This window comes from Triticum aestivum, chromosome 3D (assembly GCF_018294505.1).
Source record: "Triticum aestivum cultivar Chinese Spring chromosome 3D, IWGSC CS RefSeq v2.1, whole genome shotgun sequence".
NCBI classification, from domain to species: Eukaryota; Viridiplantae; Streptophyta; class Magnoliopsida; order Poales; family Poaceae; genus Triticum; species Triticum aestivum.
In genome coordinates this window covers 564,894,715-564,905,461 of record NC_057802.1, presented here as the reverse complement: position 1 = coordinate 564,905,461, position 10,747 = coordinate 564,894,715, and positions in this window count along the sequence as shown.

Below are 10,747 nucleotides of genomic sequence, written 5' to 3'. Positions count from 1 at the left end.
TAACAATCATAACATAGGGTGACACAGAACTAGCTCCAATTCATCAATGTAATGTAGGCATGTATTCCGAATATATTCATACATGCTTATGGAAAAGAACTTGCATGACATCTTTTGTCCTACCCTCCCGTGGCAGCGGGGTCCTAGCGGAAACTAAGGGATATTAAGGCCTCCTTTTAATAGAGTACCGGACCAAAGCATTAACACATAGTGAATACATGAACTCCTCAAACTACGGTCATCACCGGGATTGGTCCCGATTATTGTCACTTCGGGGTTGCCAGATCATAACGCATAGTAGGTGACTATAGACTTGCAAGATAGGATCAAGAACTCACATATATTCATGAAAACATAATAGGTTCAGATCTGAAATCATGGCACTCGGGCCCTAGTGACAAGCATTAAGCATAGCAAAGTCATAGCAACATCAATCTCAGAACATAGTGGATACTAGGGATCAAACCCTAACAAAACTAACTCGACTACATGATAAATCTCATCCAACCCATCACCGTCCAGCAAGCCTAAGATGGAATTACTCACACACGACGGTGAGCATCATGAAATTGGTGATGGAGGATGGTTGATGATGACGATGGCGACGGATTCCCCTCTCCGGAGCCCCGAACGGACTCCAGATCAGCCCTCCCGAGAGAGATTAGGGCTTGGCGGCGGCTCCGTATCGTAAAACACGATGAATCCTTCTCTCTGATTTTTTCCTCCCTGAACGTGAATATATAGAGTTGGAGTTGAGGTCGGTGGAGCACCAGGGGGCCCACGAGGCAGGGGGCGCGCCCAAGGGGGGCTAGCGCGCCTCCCACCCTCGTGGACAGGGTGTGGGCCCCCTGGCCTTGATTCTTTCGCCAGTATTTTTTATTATTTCCAAAAATAATCTCCGTGAAGTTTCAGGTCATTCTGAGAACTTTTGTTTCTGCACAAAGATAACACCATGGCAATTCTGCTGAAAACAACGTCAGTCCGGGTTAGTTCCATTCAAATCATGCAAGTTAGAGTCCAAAACAAGGGCAAAAGTGTTTGGAAAAGTAGATACGACGGAGACGTATCAACTGTTGGAAATATGCCCTAGAGGCAATAATAAATGGTTATTATTATATTTCTTTGTTCATGGTAATTGTCTATTATTCATGCTATAATTGTATTGTCCGGAAATCGTAATACATGTGTGAATACATAGACCACAACATGTCCCTAGTAAGCCTCTAGTTGACTAGCTCGTTGATCAACAGATAGTCATGGTTTCCTGACTATGGACATTGGATGTCATTGATAACGGGATCACATCATTAGGAGAATGATGTGATGGACAAGACCCAATCCTAAGCATAGCATAAAAGATCGTGTAGTTTCGTTTGCTAGAGCTTTTCCAATGTCAAGTATCTTTCCCTTAGACCATGAGATCGTGCAACTCCCGGATACCGTAGGAGTGCTTTGGGTGTGCCAAACGTCACAACGTAACTGGGTGACTATAAAGGTGCACTACGGGTATCTCCGAAAGTGTCTGTTGGGTTGGCACGGATCGAGACTGGGATTTGTCACTCCGTGTGACGGAGAGGTATCTCTGGGCCCACTCGGTAATGCATCATCATAATGAGCTCTATGTGACTAAGGCGTTAGTCACGGGATCATGCATTGCGGTACGAGTAAAGAGACTTGCCGGTAACGAGATTGAACAAGGTATTGGGATACCGACGATCGAATCTCAGGCAAGTAACATACCGATTGACAAAGGGAATTGCATACGGGATTGATTGAATCCTCGACACCGTGGTTCATCCGATGAGATCATCATGGAACATGTGGGAGCCAACATGGGTATCCAGATCCCGCTGTTGGTTATTGACCGGAGAGGCGTCTCGGTCATGTCTGCATGTCTCCCGAACCCGTAGGGTCTACACACTTAAGGTTCGGTGACGCTAGGGTTGTAGAGATATGTGTATGCGCAAACCCGAAAGTTGTTCGGAGTCCCGGACAAGACCCCGGACGTCACGAGAGGTTCCGGAATGGTCCGTAGGTGAAGAATTATATATAGGAAGTCAAGTTTCGGCCACCGGGAAAGTTTCGGGGGTTACCGGTATTGTACCAGGACCACCGGAAGGGTCCCGGGGGTCCACCGGGTGGGGCCACCTATCCCGGAGGGCCCCGTGGGCTGAAGTGGGAAGGGAACTAGCCCCTAGTGGGCTGGGCGCCCCCCCATGGGCCTTCCCCCCATGCGCCTAGGGTTGGGAACCCTAGGGTGGGGGGCTTCCCACTTGCCTTGGGGGGCAAGGCACCCCCCTTGGCCGCCGCCCCCCACCCTAGATGGGTTTGGCCGGCGCCCCCCCTCCCAAGGGGGCCTATATAAAGGGGGGGAGGGAGGGCAGCAGAAACACGGCCTTGGGCGCCTCCCTCCTCCCTGCTACACCTCTTCCTCTCGTAGAAGCTCGGCGAAGCCCTGCCGAGACCCGCTACATCCACCACCACGCCGTCGTGCTGCTGGATCTCCATCAACCTCTCCTTCCCCCTTGCTGGATCAAGAAGGAGGAGACGTCGCTGCACCGTACGTGTGTTGAACGCGGAGGTGCCGTCCGTTCGGCACTCGGTCATCGGCGATTTGGATCACGGCGAGTACGACTCCGTCATCCACGTTCATTGGAACGCTTCCGCTCGCGATCTACAAGGGTATGTAGATGCACTCCTTTCCCCTCGTTGCAAGTATACTCCATAGATGCATCTTGGTGAGCGTAGGAAAATTTTAAAATTATGCTACGATTCCCAACAGTGGCATCATGAGCCAGGCCTATGCGTAGTTACTATGCACGAGTAGAACACAAAGAAGTTGTGGGCGTTGATGTTGCCAATTCTTCTTGCCGCTACTAGTCGTTTCTTGTTTCGGCGGCATTGTAGGATGAAGCGGCCCGGACCGACCTTACACGTACGCTTACGTGAGATAGGTTCCACCGACTGACATGCACTAGTTGCATAAGGTGGCTAGCGGGTGACTGTCTCTCCTACTTTAGTCGGAACGGATTCGATGAAAAGGGTCCTTATGAAGGGTAAATAGAAATTAGCAAATCACGTTGTGGTCATACGTAGGTAAGAAAACGTTCTTGCTAGAAACCTACAAACCACGTAAAAACCTGCAACAACAATTAGAGGACGTCTAACTTGTTTTTGCAGCAAGTGCTATGTGATGTGATATGGCCAGAAGATGTGATGAATGATATATATGATGTATGAGATGATCATATTCTTGTAATAGGAATCACGACTTGCATGTCGATGAGTATGACAACCGGCAGGAGCCATAGGAGTTGTCTTTATTATTTTGTATGACCTGCGTGTCATTGAATAACGCCATGTAAATTACTTTACTTTGTTGCTAAACGCGTTAGCCATAGAAGTAGAAGTAATCGTTGGCGTGACGACTTCATGAAGACACAATGATGGAGATCATGATGATGGAAATCATGGTGTCATGCCGGTGACGAAGATGATCATGGTGCCCCGAAGATGGAGATCAAAGGAGCATAATGATATTGGCCATATCATGTCACTATTTGATTGCATGTGATGTTTATCATGTTTTTGCATCTTATTTGCTTAGAACGATGGTAGTAAGTAAGATGATCCCTTATAATAATTTCAAGAAAGTGTTCACCCTAACTATGCACCGTTGCGAAGGTTCGTTGTTTCAAAGCACCACGTGATGATCGGGTGTGATAGATTCTAACGTTCGAATACAACGGGTGTTGACGAGCCTAGCATGTACAGACATGGCCTCGGAACACACGCAATACACTTAGGTTGACTTGACGAGCCTAGCATGTACAGAGATGGCCTCGGAACACGGAGGACCAAAAGGTCGAGCATGAGTCGTATAGAAGATACGATCAACATGGAGATGTTCACCGATCTTGACTAGTCCGTCTCACGTGATGATCGGACACGGCCTAGTTAAACTCGGATCATGTTTCACTTAGATGACTAGAGGGATGTCTATCTGAGTGGGAGTTCATTAAATAATTTGATTAGATGAACTTAATTATCATGAACTTAGTCTAAAATCTTTACACTATGTCTTGTAGATCAAATGGCCAACGTTGTCCTCAATTTCAACGCGTTCCTAGAGAAAACCAAGCTGAAAGATGATGGCAGCAACTACACGGACTGGGTCCGGAACCTGAGGATCATCCTCATAGTAGCCAAGAAAGATTATGTCCTAGAAGCACCGCTAGGTGAAGCACCAATCCCACAAAACCAAGACGTTATGAACGCTTGGCAGCAGCGTGCTGATGATTACTCCCTCGTTCAGTGCGGCATGCTTTACAGCCTAGAACCGGGTCTCCAAAAGCGTTTTGAGAAACATGGAGCATATGAGATGTTCGAGGAGCTGAAATTGGTTTTCCAAGCTCATGCCCGGGTCGAGAGATATGATGTCTCCGACAAGTTCTTCAGCTGTAAAATGGAGGAGAACAGTTCTGTTAGTGAGCACATACTCAGAATGTCTGGGTTGCATAACCGCTTGTCTCAGCTGGGAGTCAATCTCCCGGATGACGCGGTCATTGACAGAATCCTCCAGTCGCTTCCACCAAGCTACAAGAGCTTTGTGATGAACTTCAATATGCAGGGGATGGAAAAGACCATTCCTGAGGTATATTCAATGCTGAAATCAGCTGAGGTAGAGATCAGAAAAGAACATCAAGTGTTGATGGTGAATAAAACCACTAAGTTCAAGAAGGGCAAGGGTAAGAAGAACTTCAAGAAGGACGGCAAGGGAGTTGCCGCGCCCGGTAAACCAGTTACTGGGAAGAAGTCAAAGAATGGACCCAAGCCTGAAACTGAGTGCTTTTATTGCAAGGGAAGTGGTCACTGGATGCGGAACTGCCCCAAATACTTAGCGGACAAGAAGAAGGCCGGCAACACCAAAGGTATATGTGATATACATGTAATTGATGTGTACCTTACCAGTACTCGTAGTAGCTCCTGGGTATTTGATACCGGTGCGGTTGCTCATATTTGTAACTCAAAACAGGAACTACGGAATAAACGGAGACTGGCAAAGGACGAGGTGACGATGCGCGTCGGGAATGGTTCCAAGGTCGTTGTGATCGCCGTCGGCACGCTACCTCTACATCTCCCTACGGGATTAGTTTTAAACCTCAATAATTGTTATTTAGTGCCAGCTTTGAGCATGAACATTGTATCTGGATCTCGTTTAATTCGAGATGGCTACTCATTTAAATCCGAGAATAATGGTTGTTCTATTTATTTGAGAGATATGTTTTATGGTCATGCCCCGCTGGTCAATGGTTTATTTTTGATGAATCTCGAACGTGATGTTACACATGTTCATAGTGTGAATACCAAAAGATGTAAAGTTGATAACGATAGTCCCACATACTTGTGGCATTGCCGCCTTGGTGACATTGGTGTCAAGCGCATGAAGAAGCTCCATGCAGATGGACTTTTGGAGTCTCTTGATTACGAATCATTTGACACGTGCGAACCATGCCTCATGGGTAAGATGACCAAGACTCCATTCTCCGGAACAATGGAGCGAGCAACCAACTTATTGGAAATCATACGTACCGATGTGTGCGGTCCAATGAGTGTTGAGGCTCGCGGAGGATATCGTTATGTTCTCACTCTCACTGATGATTTAAGTAGATATGGGTATGTCTACCTAATGAAACACAAGTCTGAAACCTTTGAGAAGTTCAAGGAATTTCAGAGTGAAGTTGAGAATCAACGAGACAGGAAAATAAAATTCTTACGATCAGATCGTGGTGGAGAATATTTAAGTCACGAATTTGGTACACACTTAAGGAAATGTGGAATAGTTTCACAACTCACTCCGCCTGGAACACCTCAGAGAAATGGTGTGTCCGAACGTCGTAATCGCACTCTATTGGATATGGTGCGATCTATGATGTCTCTTACGGATTTACCGCTCTCATTTTGGGGCTATGCTTTAGAGACTGCCGCATTCACTTTAAATAGGGCTCCGTCGAAATCCGTTGAGACGACACCGTATGAATTATGGTTTGGGAAGAAACCTAAGCTGTCGTTTCTAAAAGTTTGGGGATGCGATGCTTATGTCAAGAAACTTCAACCTGAAAAGCTCGAACCCAAGTCGGAAAAATGCGTCTTCATAGGATACCCTAAGGAAACTATTGGGTATACCTTCTACCTCAGATCCGAAGGCAAGATCTTCGTTGCCAAGAACGGGTCCTTTCTGGAGAAGGAGTTTCTCTCGAAAGAATTGAGTGGGAGGAAAGTGGAACTTGATGAGGTGATAGTCACCCCTTCCGAACCGGAAAGTAGCGCAGCGCGGGAAGATGTTCCTGTGGTGCGTACACCGACTGGGGAGGAAGTTAACGATGATGATCATGAAGCTTCGGATCAAGTTGCTACTGAACTTCGTAGGTCCACAAGGACACGTTCCGCACCAGAGTGGTACGGCAACCCTGTTCGGGAAATCATGTTGTTAGACAACGGTGAACCTTCGAACTATGAAGAAGCGATGGCGGGCCCGGATTCCGACAAATGGCTAGAAGCCATGAAATCCGAGATAGGATCCATGTATGAAAACGAAGTATGGACTTTGACTGACTTGCCCGATGATCAGCGAGCCATGGAAAACAAATGGATCTTTAAGAAGAAGACGGACGCGGATGGTAATGTGACCATCTATAAGGCTCGACTTGTCGCTAAGGGTTATCGACAAGTTCAAGGGGTTGACTACGATGAGACTTTCTCACCCGTAGCGAAGCTGAAGTCTGTCCGAATCATGTTAGCAATTGCTGCATACTATGATTATGAGATATGGCAGATGGACGTCAAAACGGCATTCCTTAACGGCTTCCTTAAGGAAGAGTTGTATATGATGCAGCCGGAAGGTTTTGTCGATCCTAAGAATGCTAACAAAGTATGCAAGCTCTAGCGCTATATCTATGGGCTGGTGCAAGCATCTCGGAGTTGGAACATTCGCTTTGATGAGATGATCAAAGCGTTTGGGTTTACACAGACTTATGGAGAAGCCTGTGTTTACAAGAAAGTGAGTGGGAGCTCTGTAGCATTTCTCATATTATATGTGGATGACATATTATTGATGGGAAATGATATAGAATTCTTGGAAAGTATAAAGGCCTATTTGAATAAGTGTTTTTCAATGAAGGACCTTGGAGAAGCTGCTTATATATTAGGCATCAAGATCTATAGAGATAGATCAAGACGCCTCATTGGTCTTTCACAGAGTACATACCTTGACAAGATATTGAAAAAGTTAAATATGGATCAGTCCAAGAAGGGGTTCTTGCCTGTATTGCAAGGTGTGCAGTTGAGCACGGCTCAATGCCCGACCACGGCAGAAGATAGAGAAAAGATGAGTGTCATCCCCTATGCCTCGGCCATAGGGTCTATTATGTATGCCATGCTGTGTACCAGACCTGATGTAAACCTTGCCGTAAGTTTGGTAGGAAGGTACCAAAGTAATCCCGGCATGGAACACTGGACAGCGGTCAAGAATATCCTGAAGTACCTGAAGAGGACTAAGGATATGTTTCTCGTTTATGGAGGTGACGAAGAGCTCGTCGTAAAGGGTTACGTCGACACTAGCTTCGACACAGATCTGGATGACTCGAAGTCACAGACCGGATACGTGTATATTTTGAATGGAGGAGCAGTAAGCTGGTGCAGTTGCAAGCAAAGCGTCGTGGCGGGATCTACATGTGAAGCGGAGTACATGGCAGCCTCAGAGGCAGCACAGGAAGCAGTATGGATGAAGGAGTTCATTACCGACCTAGGGGTGATTCCCAATGCGTCGGGCCCGATGACTCTCTTCTGTGACAACACTGGAGCTATTGCCCTTGCGAAGGAGCCCAGGTTTCACAGGAAGACCAGGCATATCAAGCGTCGCTTCAACTCCATTCGTGAAAGTGTTCAAAATGGAGACATAGATATTTGTAAAGTACATACGGACCTGAATGTAGCAGATCCGCTGACTAAACCTCTCCCTAGAGCAAAACATGATCAACACCAGGACACAATGGGTGTTCGATTCATCACAATGTAACTAGATTATTGACTCTAGTGCAAGTGGGAGACTGTTGGAAATATGCCCTAGAGGCAATAATAAATGGTTATTATTATATTTCTTTGTTCATGGTAATTGTCTATTATTCATGCTATAATTGTATTGTCCGGAAATCGTAATACATGTGTGAATACATAGACCACAACATGTCTAGTAAGCCTCTAGTTGACTAGCTCGTTGATCAACAGATAGTCATGGTTTCCTGACTATGGACATTGGATGTCATTGATAACGGGATCACATCATTAGGAGAATGATGTGATGGACAAGACCCAATCCTAAGCATAGCATAAAAGATCGTGTAGTTTTGTTTGCTAGAGCTTTTCCAATGTCAAGTATCTTTCCCTTAGACCATGAGATCGTGCAACTCCCGGATACCGTAGGAGTGCTTTGGGTGTGCCAAACGTCACAACGTAACTGGGTGACTATAAAGGTGCACTACGGGTATCTCCGAAAGTGTCTGTTGGGTTGGCACGGATCGAGACTGGGATTTGTCACTCCGTGTGACGGAGAGGTATCTCTGGGCCCACTCGGTAATGCATCATCATAATGAGCTCTATGTGACTAAGGCGTTAGTCACGGGATCATGCATTGCGGTACGAGTAAAGAGACTTGCCGGTAACGAGATTGAACAAGGTATTGGGATACCGACAATCGAATCTCGGGCAAGTAACATACCGATTGACAAAGGGAATTGCATACGGGATTGATTGAATCCTCGACACTGTGGTTCATCCGATGAGATCATCGTGGAACATGTGGGAGCCAACATGGGTATCCAGATCCCGCTGTTGGTTATTGACCGGAGAGGCGTCTCGGTCATGTCTGCATGTCTCCCGAACCCGTAGGGTCTACACACTTAAGGTTCGGTGACGCTAGGGTTGTAGAGATATGTGTATGTGGAAACCCGAAAGTTGTTCGGAGTCCCGGATGAGATCCCGGACGTCACGAGAGGTTCCGGAATGGTCCGGAGGTGAAGAATTATATATAGGAAGTCAAGTTTCGGCCACCGGGAAAGTTTCGGGGGTTACCGGTATTGTACCGGGACCACCGGAAGGGTCCCGGGGGTCAACCGGGTGGGGCCACCTATCCCGGAGGGCCCTGTGGGCTGAAGTGGGAAGGGAACCAGCCCCTAGTGGGCTGGGCGCCTCCCCATGGGCCTTCCCCCCATGCGCCTAGGGTTGGGAACCCTAGGGTGGGGGGCTTCCCACTTGCCTTGGGGGGCAAGGCACCCCCCTTGGCCGCCGCCCCCCACCCTAGATGGGTTTGGCCGGCGCCCCCCCTCCCAAGGGGTCCTATATAAAGGGGGGGGAGGGAGGGCAGCAGAAACACGGCCTTGGGCACCTCCCTCCTCCCTGCTACACCTCTCCCTCTCGTAGAAGCTCGGCGAAGCCCTGCCGAGACCCGCTACATCCACCACCACGCCGTCGTGCTGCTGGATCTCCATCAACCTCTCCTTCCCCCTTGCTGGATCAAGAAGGAGGAGATGTCGCTGCACCGTACGTGTGTTGAACGCAGAGGTGCCGTCCGTTCGGCACTCGGTCATCGGTGATTTGGATCACGGCGAGTACGACTCCGTCATCCACGTTCATTGGAACGCTTCCGCTCGCGATCTACAAGGGTATGTAGATGCACTCCTTTCCCCTCGTTGCTAGTATACTCCATAGATGCATCTTGGTGAGCGTAGGAAAATTTTAAAATTATGCTACTATTCCCAACATCAACTCCCCCAAGCTTAAACCTTTGCTTGTCCTCAAGCAATTCAGTTGATAAACTGAAAGTGATAAAAAAATTTTTTTACAAACTCTGTTTGCTCTTGTTGTTGCAAATATGTAAAGCCAGCATTCAAGTTTTCAGCAAAGACTATGAAATAACCATATTCACAAAAACACTTAGGTCTCATGTTTACTCATATCAATGGCATAATCAACTAGCGAGCAATAATAATGAATCTTGGATGACAACACTTCCTCAAAACAATCATGATATGATATAACAAGATGGTATCTTGCTAGCCCTTTCTGAGACCGCAAAACATAAATGCAGAGCACCTTTAAAGATCAAGGACTAACTAAACATCGTAATTCATGGTAAAAGAGATCCAGTCATAGTCATACCAAATATAAATTAATAGTAATGAATGCAAATGACAGCGGTGCTCTCCAGCTGGTGCTTTTTAATAAGAGGGTGATGACTCAACATAAAGGTAAATAGATAGGCCCTTCGCAGGGGGAAGTAGGGATTTGTAGAGGTGCCAGAGCTCGATTTTGAAATAGAGATAAATAATATTTTGAGCGGCATACTTTCATTGTCAACATAACAACCGAGAGATGGCGATATCTTCCATGCTACACACATTATAGGCGGTTCCCAAATAGAATGGTAAAGTTTATACTCCCCCTCCACCAATAAACATCAGTCCATGGCTTGTCCGAAACAACGGGAGCCTCCAACTAACAACAGTCCCGGGGGAGTTTTGTTTGCAATTATTTTGATTTGATTTGCATAAAGCATGGGACTGGGCATCCCGGTGACCAGCCATTTTCTCGTGAGTAAGGAGCGGAGTCCACTCCTCTTGTGAATAACCCGCCTAGCATGGAAGATACAGACATCCCTAGTTGATACATGAGCTATTCGAGCATACAAAAT